Source organism: Oxyura jamaicensis, chromosome 12, assembly GCF_011077185.1.
Source record: "Oxyura jamaicensis isolate SHBP4307 breed ruddy duck chromosome 12, BPBGC_Ojam_1.0, whole genome shotgun sequence".
NCBI classification, from domain to species: Eukaryota; Metazoa; Chordata; class Aves; order Anseriformes; family Anatidae; genus Oxyura; species Oxyura jamaicensis.
This window is the reverse complement of record NC_048904.1, coordinates 7,664,546-7,687,629: the sequence shown is the minus strand read 5'-3', so window position 1 is coordinate 7,687,629 and position 23,084 is coordinate 7,664,546. Positions and strand designations below refer to the sequence as shown.

At 43.2% G+C, this 23,084-nt stretch overlaps 1 protein-coding gene across 3 annotated transcripts in view; it reads left to right on the top strand.

The window, feature by feature from the left end:
* The window catches only part of SFMBT1 (Scm like with four mbt domains 1), a 115,732-nt gene that overhangs the window by 39,168 nt on the left and 53,480 nt on the right, over positions 1-23,084 (top strand). The window contains exon 1 of one of the 3 annotated variants that reach the window (XM_035337296.1): positions 21,876-21,981. The exons of the other annotated variants lie outside the window; for them this stretch is intronic. The gene's annotated coding sequence lies outside the window, so the exon portion shown is untranslated. Of the gene's footprint in view, positions 1-21,875; positions 21,982-23,084 lie in introns of those variants that run through there. 3 annotated transcript variants of the gene reach the window in all.

The window sequence follows — 23,084 nt, the reverse complement described above, 5'->3', positions numbered from 1 at the left end:
CCCAGGCGGGAGCGGCGCTGGGCGCCCGGCGGGCGGTGGCGGGATGCCCGCCCGGCAGCACCCGGCAAGTTTCCGTCCGCGGCTCCTGCAAACTTGTCACTGAGGTTTCTCCCCCTGGGCCGCAGTGGAAATAATGAAAGGAGAAGGAAAACAACGCGGGCAGCGGATGGTGAATTCCCAACTCCGCTCACCGTTACGGTTCCGCAAGGCCCTCGCTTGTTCGGAAATAGGCCAGCGCCGCCTGGTTCACAGGCACGCACGTGTGCGTTAGCAGAGCAATTAGAGCTCCTAGCAGAAACTTGTTGCCGTTATAAAATGACTTTGCACGGTAACCTTTACGCCTGACAGCTTTACCCGCTCCTACGGTAGAATCGGGGTGGGAGAGGTTTCGAAGCAAGAAGGCCTACCTACCTACCCATTTACCTACCCTACCTACACGGCTGGCTCCTCGCCGCTCCCTCCTGCCCATGAGCTGGCTGCTGTCAGCAGCCCGGGAGGATACTGGAGAAAACCTTCCTGGTGGGCAGAAGGGAAGGTGCGCCGGGTAAAAGTCATGCTGGAGAAACTGAGCACTGCTCTTGTAACTTCAGAAATACCTGGGTTTTGCAACTCAGGGGTCACAGCAGATGTGGACTGGTCAGAAAGATCTGATTTGTAAGAGGAAAAAGTTGTCGGTGGGGAATGATCATGGTGTTGCTGGAGTGGGGGCTGTAACTTGCAGCACCCAGCAGCACAGAGTCCTGCTCTGGGTAAGGTCTGTGGTTACTGCTTCAAAACAGACAGCCTTCAGGACCGAGTAAATCAATGATATGATGAAAATATATCAGCTAACTGTGGAAAAATGTGGGTTTCCTGTGTGGTGGTTATTACAAGCATGGATTTTACAATTAAAAAAAAAGAGTAAGAAGGCATCTATCTAAAGGATCATCTGTAGGAAGAAGTCTTAGTGGGCTTCCTGCCTTCAGTTCAGCCATTTCCTCTTTTACTTTTGCTTTGCAAATTGTTGCTGTGATTGAAGGCTGAAGAGAATGAAATCTGATTCTTACCAGAACCATTATTAGTGGGAAAACGGTACCTGGATGAGCCAGACAACCGAATAAAACCAAGAGACCGCACTTTACCCTTTTTGTCAGTCGTGCTTAAGGCTGAGCGTTGAAGAATTGGGAGAATGGCTTGGCTTGTTTTTGGCTCCCTTTTTGGCTGGGCACTTGCTTTGGGAGACTTGAGTAACCCGTTGGGTTAAAGCTGGCATGCACATTTTGCACGGGAGGCAGCAGCGCGAGATAGATAGCTGAGACACAGTGGCAACCGTAGCGATTATTGATCTGTATGGCTTTTCCTTTGCATTTTTTTCCCCTTCCACTATTAATTTGCTAGTATTGAATTAACTTACCTGATTCTTTTACCTGGCAAATCTGCTGAGCAATTGCTGTGGGGGAGAGAAAGGTGGGTCAAGTGTAAGACTCACACGGTTTGCGTGCTGGGATCTTTAAATTCTGAACCTCTTCCACTGTCTTGTGGCAAAGATGTTAAAGAATACTGCAAAAACATCTTTGCCATAGCATGTTTCGGTACGTGGTTCTACCTTATGTAAGGGTTTTTCTGTGCATGTTGTTACATGGCAGACCTGTGACTGCTCCGGAGCTAACCCTTTGTCGTGTGTACTTTTTGAATCCACTCTATTTATTTTAGCAAGTCACTTGAAGATCATTACCATGCTTCCGTTTGCGAAGTTTGGCCATGGCATGGTGCTGCAGACATCAGCGCAGTCACTTTATGCTGGCCGGACTTCAGTAATTGTGTTCGAGTGGTGCACTTCAGACACCTGGCAGCTTAATTACATGAACACATTGACAGCAAACTGACTCCTGTTAAATTCACTACCACATCTTGTGAGTGCAGGAGAAATTGAAACCTGGGAGGTATTTCATACAGGCTGTTATGGGGAGAGAGCCTTCAATACCTGGAAACACAGGTTTTGCACTACACACCTTGTCCCTGCGTTAATGTGGTAGTCTTAGCATTACAGAATAGTCTCAGGATTTGGTTTCTTGACCTTTTAAACATGCAGTTCTGTTTCTTGTGGATTGATCAGCGACTGAAAACCACATCGCCTATGTAAGTTACAAATGCTCTCTGGAACTACAGCACCTCTCTTTGGCGGTGTCCATCAGATGCATCCTGCTTGATGTTTAGCAGACAGTGTGCGTCGCCTCTGCTTTGGCAGCTTCGCACGGTGATGCGTTGCCGCTGGTAGTGGAGTTGGCTTTGTGCCCATTTCCTGCTGCCTTTGGGACATGGTGTTCAGTTTTGGGGTCATAGGTTTAGATTTGAGGCGGGGGTTGTTTCCCTCTAAAGTTTTTTTTTTTTTTTTTCCTCTCCCAAGATTATTGTCTTGTTTGAAAAGTCAGAAGATGGAGTAAGGGGGGGGGCAGGAGTTGATTTTTTCTGTTGTTGCTGTTTTTATACAAATGCTTGCTGAAATTGTGCTGAAGGGGAATGTTGTGTTAATATGCAAGATCCTGAAAGGGAAATGTAGCAGTTTGCATTCTCTAAATGTAGCAAAAATTGAAAATGAAAGTAAAATTTTAGTCTAATTATATGTTAATACCTTTTTACATTAAAAAAACTCATTAGTGTAATGGTATTTTTCATGTAATTATGTATTTTGATGAACTTTAATCAATAATTCTTTCCACTGCTCAATTTTCTTTATATGGATAAAGCCTATGAAAGAAGTATTAAGATGTTACTTATTGCTCATTTGATTTTAAAATGGTCTTGCTTCCTAGAGAACAGAATACTTTTGGGGAAAAAAAAAAAAGACTCAGCACATGTTAAGACGCATACACGTTTCGTGGTAACTCTGTATCCATTCTGATTTTTCCCCCTTTTTCTTGGACTTGCTGACAACCATTATGGTTTGGTGGCAATTATGGGAGAGGTCTTTATTATTATTATTATTAATAATAATAATATTTTTAATAACCTCATACCTTAAGGTGAGGTTGTATTTCTGATATGTACTTAGTGAGAGCTCACCTGTAGAACTGAAGTACTGCAACATGAATTCTACCCCGCGTTATTAATAGGGCATATCTTAGGGCAATCAGTTGCCTGAGTATTTTCAGTGCTCCCCTATGGGAAGGGAAGGCATCAGTTTAGGCTGGAACAAGATAGGCTGTGTATGAGTTGGGACTCTCCAGATAACTTTCCACTTCTCTGGACACTGTATTTTAGCTAGCACAAAGCTGACTAGTAGTTCCAGAGCCCTAGGTGAATGCTTTAAAACCATGCTGAAGATGGAAAGCGGTGAGAGCTGGGGGAGCTCTCTGCTTGGTGTGCTTGGACACTTTGTTATCACCCCACACACTGGTGAGAAGCATTTTGCTGGGACCTGTGCAAACAAACGTGGCCCGTGAGCCACAGGACTAACGAAGCTCTGCTCCCAAGGACTCTTTTTTCTTCTGTCTCCCCCTCCTTTCTTTATCCTTTCTTAATTCCTCTGGGTTCTCAGCAGTGTCTGTATTCATCTTTCTTTCACTGGAGATTGTGATGTATAGTGTTTTTTTTTTCTTCTGAAAATAAGCATTCTGGTACAACACTTGCAGGACTTTAATCTCACTGAGACCCCTGCCACTCTGTCATACTTAATTTACTGATTTTGGTGAAGAGCCATGAGAGGGTAGGTAGAAAACTGTACATGCAGGCACTTCAAATGACAAGCCTTGTTTCCTGGGGAAACCAGGTAAACAATAGTGTTAAAACTCGGAGTAAGAGGACTTTGTGTTTGCAGTAAAACTGTTGTCTCTTCTGGAGACGCCTGACTCCAGTACTAGGATTCTGCTCTTCCAGGTTCTCTTTTTTTTTTTTATAATACAGAACAGTCTTAAATGACAGTAACATCTTGCTGCACAGATGACTTCTGGTAAACAGCTCTTGACTACTAGGTTTTCCCTCACTTAACGGGGGTGGGAGCCCGACATGGTTTGCTTGGGCATCTTTCACCCGTTTTCACCCTGGACCCAGCTGCTCACAGGTCAGGTGAGTTAGTAGTTAGGGAGTTAATCTGAACAATTTCTTGAGATTATGTGGACACTTAAAATGGGATTATTGTCCCTAGAATCACGGTGAGGAGCAGCTCGCTGGTTTTCAAGGTCAATGTTTACACTGCTGTGGCACTTCATTTACAGTGGTTTATTTGCTGTTACACTCGAGGACACTCCTCGCTACAGAAATGATCTCTTTCTTCAAACAGATGAATTGGGAAGGAGACTAGTGGAATTTGATGCTATTTTAAAATGATGTGGCTATTCAACCAGCTTTGAGATTCTCTGCGAGTACTGATGAGAGGTAGAGGAGATGTGTCTTGGATTTTTATTTTTTCTTTATTATTATTTTTTAAAGAATAAATTCTGTGCAGGGCTGAGTGACCTCCTCTCCCATTTTGGCTGATTGAAGTCGAGGGCCCTCAGCATACCTCGAGAGGCGCTCTGTCTTGCGGAATTGGGTCATTGGATGAAAGTAATGGTGGTGGGGGGGAACCCTGCAGGGTTTCACTGTTTGTCACTTAATCTTTTTCAAGGATGTAAAGGACTGGAGCTGTGATATTGAAGTACATATCAAGTGAATTGGAGAAGATGAACTCCGTCTTGATGTATTTTGAGGCTGTAGTCTCTATTTCTTCTGGGGATGGGTGAGAGAAAGCCATAAATAGCACCTTCAGATTTGTCATTGTTTCCAGAAGAAGCCGATCAAGTCAGGAAGTGAATGCATTTCCCCTCTAATGCTGTTGTGCGCATTTATTACAAATGGCTCTGTGAGTCCTGTGGGTGTCTCGCCTCTCTGTACTGCAGTAGGTGATGCCCTGGCATTTGCTACCTGCTTTTTGGTCTCTTGAATGGTGAGAATGTCTAAATGTAAGATTTTACCTTTTATTTGGGATTTTTTTTTTTCTATCTGTAGCTGGACTGAAGCAAATACTTCTAGGAAGCCCTGGCTCCTTGGGAATTGTGATAACATGCACACACATGCTGCTTGTATGTGCTGTCTGCTCAATGCATGGGGAGCCGTGGCCTCTGGCGTAAAAAGCAAAAAAAATCATTGTGAAATCGTAAATCATAAAATCTATTTTAAATCTAAGGAAATTCAAGTTACAGAATACTGTAAAGTCTTGTCTGAAACTAGGGTGATTTATTTCTAAGTATCTCTCTCTTGTCGAGGCATATTTTCGTGAAGGGAGGCAACCGCTGACCCCTGTGCCCATTGCCATTGCCCTGAGAGTGAGGAGGTGGTGCTGCAAAAGCTGCGGAGGTTCCAGGCGGGACTGAAGAATGCTGTTGGAGCTGGATGATAAACACGGACAGGCTTTTGCTCTCATGTGGATTAGTATTTATTTATTTTTCCCAGCATCTAGTTCCAAATACTCCCCAGATCGCGTGTTAGGTAGTAAACCAGTCTAGTGGTGTGTTAATAGAAATGACGAGATCCGTATGACACAGTTCGTAAAGAAACGGCCAGGTAGAAAATGCCTGGCAGGCGGGCAGGGTGAAGGCATGGGGTGCTCTCCCGCAGTTGGGCCAGCGGAGCTCGCTCACATCGCTCGCATAACGCACATCCTAAAAGAGAAATTATTGAAGAAGCAGTGGTTTATTCCAGGATTAATTCTGCTTGTTGCTGTTTAAAGTATTACCGTGAGAGTTAAACTAATGGCCCTAAGAAATAATGAAAGTGCAGGATCAGTCAGAAGCGTTACATATATGGCACTAATTGGCCAACGGAACAGAACTAATCAGCTCTTGTAAATGAATGTGACCATGGGCACGGGCGTATGAAAATCTTCCCTTCCTTCAGGGAAGTTCTCTCCCCTGTATTTGCAAAACAAGACTTGATCAAGTTAGCAGCTAGGCTTCTCAATCCAGCGGCTGAGAGATTCTGGGGCGATCATGTTATGTCTTCAGTTATTTGTCAAACTTCTTGCAGAGGTTTGAGGGAGGGGGGAGGAACTTAACTTTGAATTCCCACTGCTGTTGTGGCCAACTGGTGCTCTTTGAACTTACTCTTGTGCAAACTGAAACATGTATTTCTCACCCCTCTTAATGAAAACCAGTGTTTTGGGGGAAGTGGCTTGGCTAAGTACTTGAATCCAACATTTACTGTGAAAATAAGCCAATTCTGGATAATTCCAGCCTAGCTGCAAGTGTAGAGAGGTTATGGCCAACAGTTGGTTCATTTGGCTTTGTTTTCTCAACCAGTTCAGCTTCTTTAAGTAAGAGACAATGATTGGAAACTGAAAAAACAGGGAGGATTGCCTGTAATTCTTCCAGCGTTGGTACGGAATAGAGATGGGAACATAATAACTGAAAGGACAAGGTGACAAGAAAAAAAACCACAACTTTTTAAAATTGCAATTGCTATTTATTGTTTTAAATCTTTATCTGTCTTAAATGGAAAACCAAAATACTGTTTTCTTTGTATCTGTTTTCTTCGTGTATGTTTCTAAGGTGTGAATGTTACTTAGCTAAGTAAAATGAAAGTGCAGTTTTTGTTACTAATCGTAGTCCAATTTCCATCTAAATGCATCTTGACGTAAATTATAACTCTTAGTATTATCCAGTAAGAAATACAGAAATTACCTTTTTATAGGAAAGGGAGAATTTTATTCAAGTATTCAGGCTTAATCTTTTGCATTTCGACTTTGTTTCCGAACAGTGGTTGAATCTTACTGGGAACGATTTTTAGGTTCTTGAGAAATTGCAGCATTGCATAGCTTAATAGGCTTTTATTTAAAGCAATTCATGCTTCAGAAATGCCTTTCTTTTGTGGTGTTACATAGATGGTGGCATCAAAACATGCTTTGTCAGTCTTGATCATTCTTAGACGGGAATGGGAATGATATATAATACAACAAAGCAATTAATGTAACAACTGCCTCCCAACTGCTGGAGGCACCTTCATGGAAAAAGAGCAGCACTGATGTTTCTAGCTAGGTGTCTTTTCATACAGCTGCGTTACGCTGGTTGCAGTGGTCAGCCTTGGAGATTCTTGGAAACTAGCAGTGTTTTTTGGGTTTCAAAGACCAGTGGTGTACGAATTCTTTGTTTTCTGCTCAAAAGGGAGAGATCTGTCTTAACACAATGCAAAAACTTGATTTCTGACAAACTGCTCAGCAAAATCCACTTTAATGTATTAAAATTACTAACCCTTCTGAGGTCCTGCCTGAGTAGTGGGACTTGAAAGAAAAACAGGAGCTTGGTAGCTGTCGGAGGGGGCTGAGGAGGCTTTCTGTGTTGTGGGAGGATGAGTGCCTTCAAGTCTAGCTGAAGTTGCGATTAATGTAAAAATTGCCGCAGCGTGTCAGATCAGTAGGACACCAAGCCCCATGTCTCACCTCAGAAACCTTTTGAAATGAGGATAAGAAGCAGTGAAGGGTCCTTCTTGCAGTTGGTGACGTGGGTGTGTAGCTGTGTAGGAACCAGTGGTTTGACCTGCTCGCTGTCAGTTGGTCTAATCCTTTCCGAATCCACAGCTTCCTGTGGTTATGAGTCTGCAGTTTAATTATGTACGGCGTGACAAGGTGCTGCAGTTTGTTTTCTGGTTCTTGTGGTAGGAGAAATAGTGAATAACCTTTCCTTATTCTTTTTTGTACTAGTTATGATTTTACACGGCTCTGTTGTACCATTCCGTAGTTGCTTTGTTGAGCCTGAAGAAGGAAACAGTTTTATTGTGCAGAAGGCACCGAAGCCTATTCAGATCTTGTGTGTGTGTAGTGCTGGACTGGGCAGGACCTCTCTTTCAGGCTGTGGGTGTTGTTAGGTGTAGCTGTAAAACTAACTGCACGTGGATCTCAGTTAATACTTAAGTGCTGCAAGCCTCCGATCCTTTCCTGTGTGCATCTTCTAGTCGTGCTGTGGCTGTTTGGTACCAGGACTCCGTCCTCTGTCAGAGTACAGGTATGCTGGGGGCTTCCAGAATTGTAACACAAGGTTTTCTGTTTTCTTCTCCATTCCTTGGGGTTCTTAATGAACATGTTATTGATGTTGTGATGGAATTACTCATAACAATTCAAAATCCCAAGTCGCAGTTGCTGATGTAGATCTCAGTCTATAGGCAAGGTTATTTCTTTCTCCATGCGTTATTATGCTATCTTCAATTTCATCTTCAACTATACTTCTGCAGTTTTTAGTAATCAACATTTATTTTTCATCGCTTAAACAGTTCTCTGTTATCTTAAAGCTCCACACTTACTTCATATTTCTGCACTTCTCCGCATTGCAGGAAGAGAACTCACGATAAACTCATTAGGCCTCCATGTATTGTGAAAAATGACTTGGATTTCTGTCATTACCTCCCATCTTCATTATTGATGTTAAAATATAAGGCGATCTTCCAGAAAATGCTTCAAAATGATTTAAGTCTCTATGGACAGCAGCAGGTTCTGGAAAGATCGTGCTGTATCTGTGGGCCCCATGCTTAGGGCGAGACATTTGCTTTCCTTAACTTGTGTCGAAGACAAGGAATGAGAGCTAAAGGTGCCACAGTTCTGATGGATTTTCTTTCCTCTGCTTGGGGTAGCTGTATCTGGACACTGGCATGGGAAGCAGCTGCCAGGAGCTGTGGGAAGATGGGTGTGGGGAGCTGGCCTTTGGGTTTATTTGGCCACAGCTTCTTTCGCTGTTAATCTTTGGCCATTCACACATGTATTTTGCAGGGGAGGAGGGGAAATAAAATCTTATAAAACTAAATTTTGTGCTTATAGCAACGTTAATACTGAAAAAAAAGTTTCTGTATGCAGAAAGCTCTTATGTTTCCAAGTTCTAGCAATTGCAGTGTACAACTTTTTTGTTTGTTTGTTTTTGTTTGTTTGTTTGTTTGTTTTTTGTTTTGCCTTTTTTTTTTTTTAAGTTCAGAAAGTCTTTATTTTGATAGCAGAGGATGTACAAAGCAGAAATGCTGATACCACTTCTTAAGTGTTCTTGTTCTGGTTCAGATCACTTTCTCACCTGAGGTGACCATTAAACTTGGTTTTGGCCTTAGTGCCTGGGTTGTGGCTTGTCGTTAATAAAACTGTTACTTCTTGCAGTCATGAAACGAGGTATCTTTCTTTGCCTGGATCTGCTGTACAGCATGTGGTATTGAATTTAACACTGATCCTGTCGTCATTAAGAAAATCTCACTCTGAATTTCTCAGGATTGTAAAGTGTTTTTAAACACTGTTAATTCAGCGGTGTACACCAGGCTGCCACCCAGCCACTGAGCTGCGCATGGTGCTGTGAGTAGGTCTGCAGTAACCGCTGAGGTTTGGCAGAGAGTGGACCCATTTCCCTCGTGTGGGAGACCAGATCGGCCGCTTTGGCGGTGTGTTGGGGAACTCACTGTGTCTGGCACCTCTGTAGCTTGCACAGGAGAACGTGGATTGCAATTAATCCATATCACATGGGAATATACTGCGATCCGAAGCTTTCGTATCCCACATGAATTTCTGCTGTAAAAGGCAGGAAGCACACTGGACAGTTGAATCCAGCAGCACGACCAGTGGCTGAGCTGTGCGGGTTTTCTGTGGCCCTTTGACAGGTCCATTTGTTCCCTCTCTGTACCTCAGCAGATTTCTGTTCGTTTTGTGCCTCTCTGCTTAGCTGCTTCTGGGCTTGCCCATCGCTGGTGAAGAAGAGCACGCTTTTCATCTTGCGCGTGCAGAAGACTGCACAACCACCAGAGCTCACAAAGTACCTCCCAAGCATTCAGGTTGTGGTGCTGCAGAGGTGCTTAGCCTGGAAAAGCTTTAAGGCAGCATTTCTTTTTAGGCTGGTTCTTCACTCCACCTACGCGCCTGCTTTGCGTAGAGATTCGACAGAGCTGGACCTAATCCATTTTTTAAATTCTCGTTACTCTTAAAAGTGATCGTGGCAGTGCTTGTCTCTGCAACTTCCAGCAGGAGCTGAGGGCAGCACTTAGGTGTGAGGTGCTGTAATTTACATCCAGCACCGCACTTCTGCGTCGTGCTTTACCAGCAACTAAATACCTGTACGGGGCAAATCAAAACAGACTTCGGCTGTCAACCAAAGCTTGTTTTTAAAAACAGCCAGCAAGCATTTTTTTCCCACATATGATCAAGAGCATATTTAAAAATGAATCTCCCAGTGGAAGCGCATGATGACAATACATACCAGTGTTTCTAGTGGTCCTAGCTCTTCAGAACTTGTGGGAGCCTACAGTTAGATACAGAATATTGTCCTGGGGAAAAAAATCCAGGAGACTTCAGGAAAGGACATTTAAGGTGGCATTTTCAGGAAGAAGGTGTCATTTGATTTTTCTGAGGTGCTTTTTATTACATCCTACTGTGAAATGAAGATTTTCTGATTTAATAATCAGGTCTAATGATTCCAAAGTAGAAACTGAATTTGAATGAAAGTCTTATATCTCTTTGGTATTTAATTTAATAACAGAAATAACATTGCATGTGCCAACAGATTAATGCCTGAAAAGAATCCACTGAAGTTTAGGAGCAGGAGGCTGCAAAAATAATAAAATGAAAAAAATTGTTTGGATTTTAAAACACATTTTATGACTGTAAACATTCCAGTGTCATCAGGATCAAGCTTCAAAATCATACTCCTAAAAATAGAGGAATCTTTTTAGTTGCTCTCTGTCTTTCGAGCCCTTAGGCTTCGGTCTTGTTTATCTCTCTGTATGAACAGAAGTGCAAAAGAAGTCTTAAAACGAGAACAGATTTTCATGTAATTGCATCACTCCTGATGCTGGAGTAATAACATCATCATCAGTTCCTAAGAGATATCCACTAAGACCCTGTGCTGTCACTGTTCTTAGGCCTTTAGGCCTGTTGTGATTTGAAATGTATATTGTTGAAAGCTGTTGTCTTTTATTTTTTTAAGCTTTCAGTTCTTTTTAAAGGGAGGAGCGGGAAGGAAGCATATAGGTTCATGCGCAGTAACAAAAGGCAAGGCCATGTTTTTGTGGCGTTGCCTGGAGAGGGAGAATTCCATCATTGAGCACAGCTCATAATACCCTCATTCCCATGTAGCAGCAAAGGAGAAGGGGGAGAGCTGCGTTCTGCCATCACAGTTTGGAAGTCCAAAGGATGGTAAGGTCTTTGTAGTGACCCAAAGGGAGGTTTAGCCAGTTAAAAGAGCATTTCACTGCACAAAGCAGAAACAGTTCATGAGCTGTAGTGGTAACAGGTGGCCTTCTGGTGACCAGTCAGAAGGTTTGAAGATGATGGTTGGTTAAAGATGTTCCAGGATCAAATGTGGGGACTTTGTGAGGATTGTTTGTGTTGATGCTTGAAGTTTCTCAGAATTAATAAATCCAGCAACACCTATGCTGGCTTCACAGTCAAGTGTGTGTGTTTTTCTCAGTTTTCTAGATTTAAAATGCCACATTTAAAGCCTTGTTGCTCTGAAATGTTTTCTCAGCCTGTTATGAAACTTAACTTACGCACTTTACAGAAAAGGCTCAGCTGCTGCTTTAACACCAGAAGTGTATTAAGTAATTCAGTCTGTACAGGGTGAGAAATAACTGTATTTCTGTGTTTTTAGCCTCTTATTGTTGCTGTTTGATAAGAGATGTGCTGGCAGTGGAACTGAAGTAGTGGCTGAGATCTGCAGTGTGGGTAATGATGGCAGGAAAAGGGTTTTCTGTTCGCATTTGGAAAGTTAAGTGTCAGGGCATCAGTCAGGGCGGCAAGCGTGTTGGTGATACAACGGTTGTGCCTTGCCTTGAAGCCAGCTTGTCTTAGTGAGGTTTGTTGGATCTTACACATGGAGCAAAGAGCAAGGTACGGTGACCCAATCTGGAATTTCAAATAGACTATAAACAAGTGTGTCCTGTCAATACACACCGCTTGAACAGAAGTTTTCTAAGCCTTGAGCTTATTGATGGTTTTGGGATCCCTTCAGATGCAGAGAGGAATTTTGAAGTTCACATTTATTTCCACTAAAAATGTATTTGTCAATCTGAACTGGTACTCCTTTAAAACAAAAAGCAAATTGGAAAGCAGTGGGAGGTCTCAGGACTCTGTAGCGAGAGGATTGAACTCTGCCATCCACAGCCTCTTATGAATACAGTTAGCCTTCTAAAGATAAAGGAAAATTCAATTAAAAAGCATGAAGGAGGGTGAAGGGGTGTAATTAAAATACATAATGCTAAAAACAAAACGAACAGTGCTTTTTTGTGTTACACTTAAAGTAGGCTGCTTTCTGTGTGCAGTTGCTGTTGCTTAAGATTATTGATTTTGTTTCCTACGGGAAACACTTTTTAAGAAGATGCTAAAAGAGTGACGTCTGTTGGTGTAAGTGACAGTGGGATGCGACACAAACATTGCTCTGATGGGCAGCTCTGTGGAGAGTTTGCCTCTTCAGCTTGCTAGTTTTTCTTTGAAAAAAATGCAAGCAGAGAATGAAGTGCTCCTTCTGCTTTTGTCTCACGCTAGCAGCAGTTGTCCTACCAAGCAGAGGGCGAGTGCTTCAGGCAGCAGGAGAGACCAAAGGCAGCACAGAGGCAGCTTGTTCTCTCTTGGTTCATCTATGGCAGCACTCGCTTCCCAGAGTTTAATAGCTTGGACCCTGATTCTCAAAGCATTTGGAGTCTAACTCCCATCAATGCTGATGCCTAGGACCTTAGATAAGATGTGTGGCCTGAGGTCCCCACTAGACTGGGAACCTCTCTTGAGCTCCGTGATAAAGGCTAACTCCGTGTAGTAGCAAATACACACCTGCTTCGTGGTGCTGTTTTGCTACTAATTCGCTGCTTGCTCTCACGTGAATGGCAGGTGCTGGGTTAGAGCACCTGGTTTCTTGCTGGTGAAGCATCCCCTGGCTTGAGGTAAAGCGCTTTGTTATCACTGCTGTCTTTTAGGGTCAAAATACTCCGATGCTGTGTAGTGGGGTGAGCTCGTACACGCACACTGACCTGCCCGCTGCAGCTCTGTCGGAAATTAACGTGTACGATGTGCGTGAGTGATTGAAGCTGGCATGTGTGCCTTCTGGATTTCAGTCCTTCAAAAACCACGGCTGGTTTGATTTCACAAATGCAGACGGTGTCTGATTTGATGGAGGGGATGAAGCTGTATGGAAGAAAAGGTGGGTGGGAGCTGGCAAAAGAAAAATTAAGATGAGTAAAAGATTGGCATTGGGCACGAACTTCAGTGTCAAAATGTTTGAGAATGGTTTCTGAATGCTGTTCTCTTACATCAGTAGCATTCAAAAACCCATCTCCTTCCCAGTACTCAGGAGTTAAGCATTAAAATTTAATATTACTATTATTTTTAATACTTAAACTGGTTGGTAAAATATTGGTTCCATTAGTTCATGAGTTTTGTGCAAAAAATTGAAATGGAAATATTTTGAATCACTGTAAGAAAGAGGGCCAGCTTTTTGTGGTAGCAGAGGCATCTATCTTGTTCTCTGCACAAATACTGTAAGCGTGCTTATAGAAAAATTACTGCTTAGCATCAGAAAACTTAGTATTAACCAAAAAAAGCACTGCAAGTTTTGTAATGGGTTTGATGAGTCAAAAAAGCATTCTTCCCTTGTTTAATCTTTTGCTTGGTCTGTCTGCTTTTGTTACAATAGCTTGTTCTGTCAGTTCAGTTCCTTTGATAAAACTAATAATTAAACAAATACACAATTAGAAACTAACACCACCTATGCTTTTCAGCTGGAGAAAGCAAGCATATAATCATCCTGCCCCTACAAACATCCTGGAAGCATCAGGATGGTAGGAGCAGTGCATTTGCATTTTGAATCCAAAAAACGGAATCCACAATCCTTTCAGCAAAAGTCCCTGGGAAACCCTTTCCTGCAGGAAATAAGTCTGCTCATTTCCTCCTGGTCTGGTATGAAAGGGGAAATAAAAGTGGTCTATGCTTTGGAAAAGTTTAGAAGTAACAGCAGTCTGGAAAGCCAGTGCCTTAACTCTCCTGCAAATACACAATACAGACGTTATCCGTAGCGTTTGTTTTTCTGTTACTTTCATTAACTAATCAACTGCAAACCAATCGCTATTAATTATTAGTTATTTAGTAACTAGTGAATTATTTTACCTACTTTATTTAAACTTCTCTATATTTTTACTTCCTTACACCACTCAATATGATTTCATGCGTGGCTGTTCCTTAACCTGATTTTATCAAAATAACCCAATTTTATCAAATGTTTTAAATTTAAAAATACAATTTTCACGGTTGTCTGCAGGAAATTGCAGAGAAAACTATTTTTTTTTTCTGATAATTTTTCTACAGATGTTTAGCTTTTATTTAAGAAGTAGAGGGAGCTTAGTCAGGCTGAAACTATTCCTGTGGATGTAGACTGTAGTCTAGCTAGGTAGCAAGTAACATTGGAAAACCTAACCACTGCTGGTTTATCTCTCTTCTTACCCCGCTGTCTCCACCCTCCAACCCCCCCCCCCCCCCCCCAAAAAAAAAAAAAAAAAAGTCTTGACAGATTTTATGTAAATAAATAAAAACCAAAAGACAAACAGAATGGACATTGGCCAGAACGAGACCAGCTGGAAGGGAGCGGCAGTGCTTTCATCCACAGGTAAGGCACTAAAAGTAACGATCCACTCGACATACCTGCAAGCTTCGCTTGGAGACCTTTCTGAACGGCTTTTACCTTTTGATGGGGAAAAAAGAAGACGACTTGTTGCCTTCTGCTGTTGAAGCTTTTCAGACATTGTTCACTGTATGTAATTGCAATGATTTTTCTCTTTTAGTTAATGTAGAAAGGGACAGTATCTCAGTTTTATTCATGCCAGTTAAGCCTGGTTTCTGGTCAATATGAAGACTGCAGGGGCCACAAGGGAAGGGCCATGGTTACTGCCTCATGGTACCTGAGTTCACACTCGGCTGTTTGACAGGCATGGTGTCGATGGCTTTTGACCTTCCAGCTTGAGCTGTCTTCACGCTGGCAGCCTGCAGCTTCTTCCCATGTGAGGATTTCTCTGTTAAACCTGGTTTAATAGCAGGTTTCCTCCTTACATACCTCTGCTCAGCCTTCCTTATAGTGCAAGCTGAAACAACATGGGGTATCCTTAATCTGCAGTAAGTGTGCATGCTAGATATTTACATGGGTCAAGCTGTGGACCAGTTTATTGGTGAGCTTTCATGTCTTGCAAATCCTTTGAGTCCTCCCTCCATCTGTCTCAACAATCATGTGTCTCATCGTCAGCTACTTGACTATGACCAATTATTAGTTTGCAGAAATTTATGTGCTGCGCAAAACTTGCATCTTCTCTTTCCTTGATGGCAATTTCTCCCTAACAGTGAGGTTTCCTGTCCTCATGCAGAAGAGGAATGTAATCTATTTCTCCAGTGTCTTCAAAATATCTGTATTTTCTGTATGTGTGTGCAAAGCTGAAACATGTCACCAAACAGGTGAGAAGCTAGATTTTGTCTCTTGCTTAATCTGATATCTAAGACAAAGACATTGATAAATATGTTTGAATACTACAGTAAACATTTTAAGGTTTATCACTTAATACATTTTAATAACTGGGATAGCAATCAGAACTTGCTGTTGGAAAAAGGGCTCTCTGGAGGCCACATAGAAAAACAAGGTAGGAATTTTGAATAAGGAAGGTGTGGTGTGAGTTACTGTGCTGAGCTTTCTTAGAAGTGCTGACGTTCCACGTGCTTTAGGCTGTGCTGAAATGTGATTGTTTTGACCAAGTTGAGATCTGCGATTCCTCCAAGTTTTGCTTGAATTTCGATTTCCTGGATGACATTACAGCGTGATGGTGTCGTGCTGCCAGGCTTCTCCTGTGGGGTCTCGTTCACGCCGTGCAAGAGTGGCATGGCTGGGTTAGCCATTGTCATGAAGGTCTGTGTTGTAGATGGAGATGCTTTTAAAATGAATTTAATCTTATTTAGCTTTACCTTTTGAAAAATTACCTTTTAAAAATAGATGTTTTTAGTTGGCTCTGTCCAAGAACACGCTTTTTTGTGGCTGCAAGTTACACTAGTGTTCCAGTAGCGGTGCTTTAGGCTGGGGTGTTGCCACAGAAGTCCCCCGGGGCTGTGAACACCTTGGCTGAATTCCCCGCTCTGTGTTAGGAAGGGAAGGCGGTTGTGAAGTACAAGTACCTACCAGTGGCAGGCAGCTGGCCTCTCTTGGGACATACGATACAGTTGTTCAGCAATTTAAAATAATACTCTAAATCTTGTGAATGTGATGCAAAGACTCTGATAGTACCTGGGGCATTACCCAGCTCTTCCACCAGATCATTTGCCTTCTCTTGCCCTGTGCAGCATAAAGAGCCTCTTAAATGGGATGCTTGGGAAGCTGCCAGCTGTTGCTTGCTGCCTGCAGACACCATGCCCGTGTTAAGTCTTCCATGGTGCATCAGCGAAGAAAAAGTGTGTGCTGTTAAAGAAAGAGGTTATTTTACGGTTTAAAACAGAAGATCTGGCATGGGAACCTGGAATCCTGTGTTGCTGAAACAGTGAAGTGGCGGTGAAGAGTAAACTTGATTCTCATTTCCTCTTAACAACTCCCCAACAGCGTTTGATTTTAGTGGTTTCCTTTAGGTACGGGTATTGGATTAATCTGGTTACATTATAAATGAGTAAGTCCTGATTGCATTCAATTTAACTCCTTCTTTACTTAATCCCGTTGCATTTATTGTCTTTAATATCAGTGCCAGTATAAGTTACGGGAACAATTGGGAGCATCCTCTGCCCATGCTCTCCAGATAGCAGAGTATTACAGGCTGTGCTATAATGGTGGCTGAAAATCATTAAACAGAATTGTGATATTTGTCATTTGTGTAGTTCTGAATTCTTGGTGATAGATATTTCCGATGTGATCTCTCTGTCATCACTGCCTGCAAATGCTCTAGCCATGGGTAAACTAACTTGGGGCTTTACATTATCAGAAAACATTCCGAGAGCAGAGGCAGCCAGCCAGTGTGTGGTTTACTCAAATGGAGAACATGTGCAATATTGCACAATATTGCTAAGCTACTCCTAGGTGTGTGTGTTCAGTGACAACTAAAATCAGAACTCAATACATTTTGAGTAATTTGGATTTAAAAAAAAAAAAAAAAGTGGTGATTTCATTTCTACTGAGCAGTTCTGTGGCAGCTCTGGATGTAATATCTAGAGCATCTAACTTTGCTCTTCCTTGTGCTCTGGTTTGTGGCTCGGTTAAATGAAAACTGGTCATATCCACACTGCTCAGGTGTTGGCAGCGTTAGCAGCATGGCATTGCCACTACAGCTGTATTTGCACATGTGGCAATGGCAGTGAACATGAGTGAAGCAGGGAGGTCCGGCAGCTTATGAGCAGCTCTGGGTTGGGCCTCCAACTCCGGGGAAGTGCTTGGCTCTACGTCCTTCAATCCATGTCTGTCTCCCAGGAAGTCTTTTTAGTAAAGCTTTTCCGATCAGCCTTACCTCCTGTCTGCCTGCGGGGATCATGGAAACAGCTGGCCAGAGAGAAAAAATGGGGCTAAATTCCAAATTTCCAGGTCTTTCCCACTGTGTTATTTCCCACTCTGTAGTGAGGATTACATCCCTCACTTTGTGTTTAGATGCAGCTCTCTCTTTTGGACATTTCTAACTTGAATTATCTTCATCTTTCCTCCTGGGCAAGCGGGAAGCCAGGCAGAAGTGGACCAGTGGGGTGGTAACTGAGTGGTTTCCTTTCTCCTGGAGGAGAGAAGCATGCTGGAGGGGAGATGCCCTTTCATGCTCCTGTCTCTAGAGCTTGGCTGCGGCTTGCAGGCAGACATCACCCTGCTGCTCTCCAAGCAGTCTTGGTGTGCTGGGCAATGGGAGACCTTTGAACTCTTAATTTGCTGCTCTTTAGTCTTGCTTTACATGTGCCACTGGAAGCCCAGGAGAAACCGTATGTGTCCACCTGTCCAAACCAGACCGTACATGGTAAGACAAAGGCAAGTGGAGTAAGCATCAATTAAACTAAAAGCGAGGTGGCCAAGAAGAAAACCCACAAAAAATGACTTTATCTTGTATCTTGAGCACCAAGTGAGGCCACTTGAGCCAGGCTGAAGAACCATGGTCTTGCTCAGGTGGAACAGCTGGCACTGTCTGTGCCAGGAGCCGTGAGGCCGCCTGGCTGTGGCAGTTGCCTCAACTCACAACTCCTGAGCATTGGCCATGGCATCCTTGCTGGGGTTTAGCAGATGGTTTTCCTGCTTAGCCAGAGCAGAAGACTTAGAAGTGAATGTTGCTCTGCACGTTGGTGCTTCAAGGCTGATGGCATTCTGCAGCTCACTGCTGTGTCAGTCCCGTTGTGGTGGAAATGGCACCTGCAGCATAGCATATACTGTATTTTTCAGGTAAAATCAAGTAGTTGTTTTCCTTTTCTGAATAATCAGCATCACAGATCTGGTCCAGCTGACTGCATTGTGCAGAATAGTTGTCCAAAGCTGCAGATAGTTATAGATAACATGTTATTTCCTATTCTGTTCAGTGAGTGCTAAGGGGAGAAAGCAAGATACAACTGAGCCTCCATCAATAGAAGGTAACGCTGAGTTATCTTGACAATGCACTTTTTTCCTCATCTGAGGAAAACTTTGTAGGACTGGCACTGTTCCTGACAGTGACTGATGGTTGTGGCTCAAAGTCTACATGGCAAAGTGGTTATTGCATTGATTAAAATGTATTTGTGTACCTTGCTGGGGGAGAAAAGTTTGATTTGGTGAGTACAGATATAATTCAATATTATGCTACTGTATGAATGAAACAGCTGTTTTCAGTACATTTTGATTGCCATTTGTATACCTGGTGCGTGGTAAATCAAATTGTGGTACCTTTAAAAGCAGCTGACATAAAGACTTTCATTTAACACAAGAAGCTAAACTATGTTTCTCCACTTAGCAATTTTTCCCCTAGAACCAGCGTAGTTACAGTCAGATTTAAGTTCACTTGAGTTTCAGAGGTACCAGACTGTGCTATAGTGTAAACACAGCTGGTATCGAGTGAAATAGTCTTCAGTCTTCTCTAAAGTATACAAGTTCACTGTTAATGCAATAATAGATGCTTATTTTATTAACTTTTAGTCTGCCTGTCGGCTTCCTTCGCAATCTAAAAGGATGAAGTGCACCATATGCCCGGCTGTCCATTCAGTGATACGGGCTGGGAGTGGAAAGCACTGCCAGAGCCTCGCTGAGAAAACAAACCTGTATTCTGGCCATCTAGAGGAGTGAACTGAGGGGCTCCCCTCACGTTGTAAGAGGGACAGAGTATCCGTAATGGTGTGCAAACTCCACTACTTCTACTGGTTAAAATAGTGGTAAATATGTAATAGGTAAGTTTAACTGCATAGTGGTACAAGTGAAGTGATGGATGCCAAATGCGATGTGGCCACGTATGTTTCACAGAACTCGAGAACCAGCTTCTCATAGGCTCCTTCCATAAGCTGCTGTCTCTCAGTTCCACGTGGTTTTGGATTAAAAAAATAAATTGACACAGTGGAAGTACATCCTAATAATAATTTAAATGTAATTCACCTAAAATATCTCAGCTTTGCCTGACAACGCACTGAGTGAACACGTAGAGCTTGTCAGATATCAACATGTAACGCAGGCTGATTTGTGTAAAATACTTTAAAGTTGTATTGTATTTGTTTCTGTGTTTCATCTCGATTTTCATTACATGTGGAAACTATAGCCAAGGTATAACTAACGCTCACAAGGCTTTCAAAAACAGGTGGTGGTATAGTTTAGAAGTAAGCATCCTTTTAAGATCTGTTTCCTTGTTTCTGTTGGGCTTGTCGTGCGTTGGTCTTTGAGCTTGGAGGCTGTGGCATGGAAAACGACCGATGTTACCTGTAGCAGCAGCAGTGGTGTCGCTCCCCAGCGTGCTTTATGCGCACTCACAGCGGGTCCTGTGTGAGTGGAGCCCGTGCACTGAAAGGAAGGGGGCAGACGGCTGCTAGAGGGCAGTGGGACGCTGCTCAGTTCTCTGGGCGGGTGGGAGGCATGGCTGCTGAGAAAAAACATCTAGCAGGGGGATTGCAAGGCTTCCTGGGCGTTATTTGGGAAATCTGTTGTCACTGAAAGGGCAGTTAACCTGAAAACTTGATTCAAGTCGTTGTTTGCACTTTGACACTTCATAAAACCGACTTGTGTAGCTCTCAAGTCAGATCGCAGGGGTCAGTTCAGTGACAGTCCGACAAAGCCCAGGCATCCCACAGGGTGCCGTCAGGGTGGAGCTGGTGCCCGCCGTGCTGTGCCACAGAGAACAGGTGTTACTGCCCCTACAGACCCGGGAGCCGGGGCACCTTACGTGACAGCCAGGGTGGTGCGGCTCTAAGGTGTTTAAATAACCAAAGTTACAAAATCTCATTCATCTGCGCTGCTAGAATGTACCCGTTGGCTGTACCCGTGGGGAGCATGAGGTGTGTAGTAGTTTCCTGTTAGCACTGAAGAAGTTACAAAATCAGCTGGCATTAGATCTCAATCGATGCTGCTGTTCTGGTACAAGCCTGGGCTTTAATGGGGCTAGGGCTGGTGGGAGCAAATTAAGATGAAACGCAGAAACAAATACAATAGAACTTTACAGTATATTTACACAAATCAGACCACGTGTCAACATCAGTGCAAAACTGCTGTGAACCGGGTGGAAGTCATGCTGGAATACGGATGTTCTGTGTGCGCTTCCAGTGCTTGGTGATCCCGCAGCGGAAAGCGCTCCTCACTTGGATACTGGCACAGCTGCGTGGTTGGGGCTGGATGGCAGCACGGGGCCTCAGTCCTTCGAAACAGCTGGACTTCGGTGCATCTAAAGCAGTAAAAGGTGGAGCTGAAGCTTGTCATGTTTTTTACCAGGCCTTTATATCTTTAAAAAAATGAAGCAGCTGTTTCCCTTCTGTCACATAATGTATATGGTGTGTAGCCGCTGGAATAATCAGGTGCGTTGTGTTTAGACGAGTGAGGTAAATTCCTTTCAGTAAGAAAACAGTTTCTTGTAAATAAGCTGTGGTGAGCACCATCCCATAAATGTAATGTTTTCTGCCTAAATCAACAGTCTTTATAGGTCTCTTTCTGCATGAGCATGTTGTGACCTGACTTTATTGCAAAAATAAAGGTTTTGAATTGGCCATTTTTGTGTTATGATGGAATTTCTTCCCCAGATTTTGGGGCTGCAGGAACACAATGTCCAATGTGATACGAATGTTGCTCTTCATACAGTTATTTCTAAATGCTTTTTCCTGCTTTTTATTCTTCCGTGGTTCAGGCTCTATAGCAAAGTGAGTGGTTTGTCTCTTGCCTGGAATGCACCACACTCAGCATTTCGCTGCTTCTACAGTTGCAGCCTCTTGGAGCAGGTGGCTTCAAAGGGGAGAATGCAAGGGGGAATTAAGGAATACTTGACTAATTTATGCAGGGTACAGTGTGCGGATTGCACAGGAGTGAAATACAGTTATTTCTACTCCTGAGAGTTTTCAAGTCGAGTTCTGTCAAATATGAGCTATCAAGCAATGCTTACTTAATCTTACCTGTTTGAAGCAGGCTGGAAACAGCATAGTTATACAAATGGTGAGGCTTAGGCCAAGGCATTTGCCTCTGACATAGGGCAAATGAAGGAAATTGCAGAAAATCTGGAGACGTTGTGTGCTGAAACCTATGTGAGAATACAGATTAAGATAGTAAATCTCTTCTCCGTGTGAGAAAGAGGATTGTAGAGTTAGCTTTGTTGTTGGTGTTCAGCCGCAAGTTTCATTTTTTTCTGGCTCTGCCCATCAAACTTAGTCTTCTGAACAATAAAAATGTGTCTTGGTTGTGTTTAAAGTTTATTTTTAGATTAACCTGCTTAGAAAGCATGCCATTTGATGTGACATAATGCCTGAGTGTACAATGGTTAAGTTCACCAAACAGTTGCATCTTTTGCCACGCAGGTAAGCGTCCGTAAAGCTTTGCATCTGAAGTGCACCTTTTTCTGTGCGGTGGATGACTGCAATGAATACTGAAGCACACCTGTGTTTTGTTGGCACAGAAGAAAGTGAGAACCACTTTACTTAGCCTTGTTTGTTAGCGCTAGTTCATTTTCTGTATTTTTTTAAGTGAGGCTTTGGAGTTACCCAGAGTCTTTATCATTACCTGAGAAATCCTTTGGATGTCATAATGTGCGCTGGCACAGGCATTTTTAAAACGAGATTCAGATGAGTATGCAGGGTGGATAAGTTCTCTGTCACATTGGTGCTTTGCAGCAGGACCTGCTGGACTTGGGTGACCCTGGTGGCTTTCTCACTGAGGTCACCAATGGATCCTGAACCCTCTGGTTCAGCTGCACCTGGCAAGTCAGGGGAATTTTAGCCTGACCCAAGTCTCCTCTTTGGTTTTGCTGTGTGTGTTTGCTCAAGTGGAAAGTTTAGTGCGGAGCAGGAATGAGCGAGTGGGTGTGGAAGTGCCTTTTTGGGGGTAGTGCAAACTTTTTTGGGGTAGTACAAACCTTACTCTGGTTTAATTACATGGGGAAACTATAGCCAAGGTATAACTAACGCTCACAAGGCTTTCAAAAACAAGTAGTGGTATAGTTTAGAAGTAAGCATCCTTTTAAGATCTGTTTCCTTGTTTCAAGTTGAGGCTGAGCCCTGAGGATCTGTAATCCTCAAGGAAAGCCTGACCTTTTCTTTCAGGTTCCTCCTCCTTCTGCAACATCAAAGGTTCCCATAGCGCGTGTTGGGGCAAGATCGTACTTGGACATTAACTGTTGGCGCTTTGCTTTCTGCTCTCCTCCTAGTTGCTTGTTTGTGGAGGCCAGGTGCAGGCGGGAGGTTTCTGGCGGTGCAGCCCCGGCTCAGCATGCGGCTGCATCCTAGTTATGCGAGCAGCCCTGTCTGGGTCAGGGCGCTTTGCCTTGGGAGTATGAGACTGCTCCGTCTTTTCATGTTTGTTCACAAAACAAAAATGTAAATTCTACATTTTATCATCATCCAAAAGTGATTGCGGGGCTGAAATAAAAATCAGGAGGGGAAAAAGCTCTGAAAAATGTCTTTTGTTCCAGTTTTCTCCCTTCTCCTGATTACTAACAGGCAAACAACTTCTGCTCTGCTCCCCTTTTCTCCTCGGAGGCAGCTGCCCTGCTCGAGTGCTGGGGCTGGA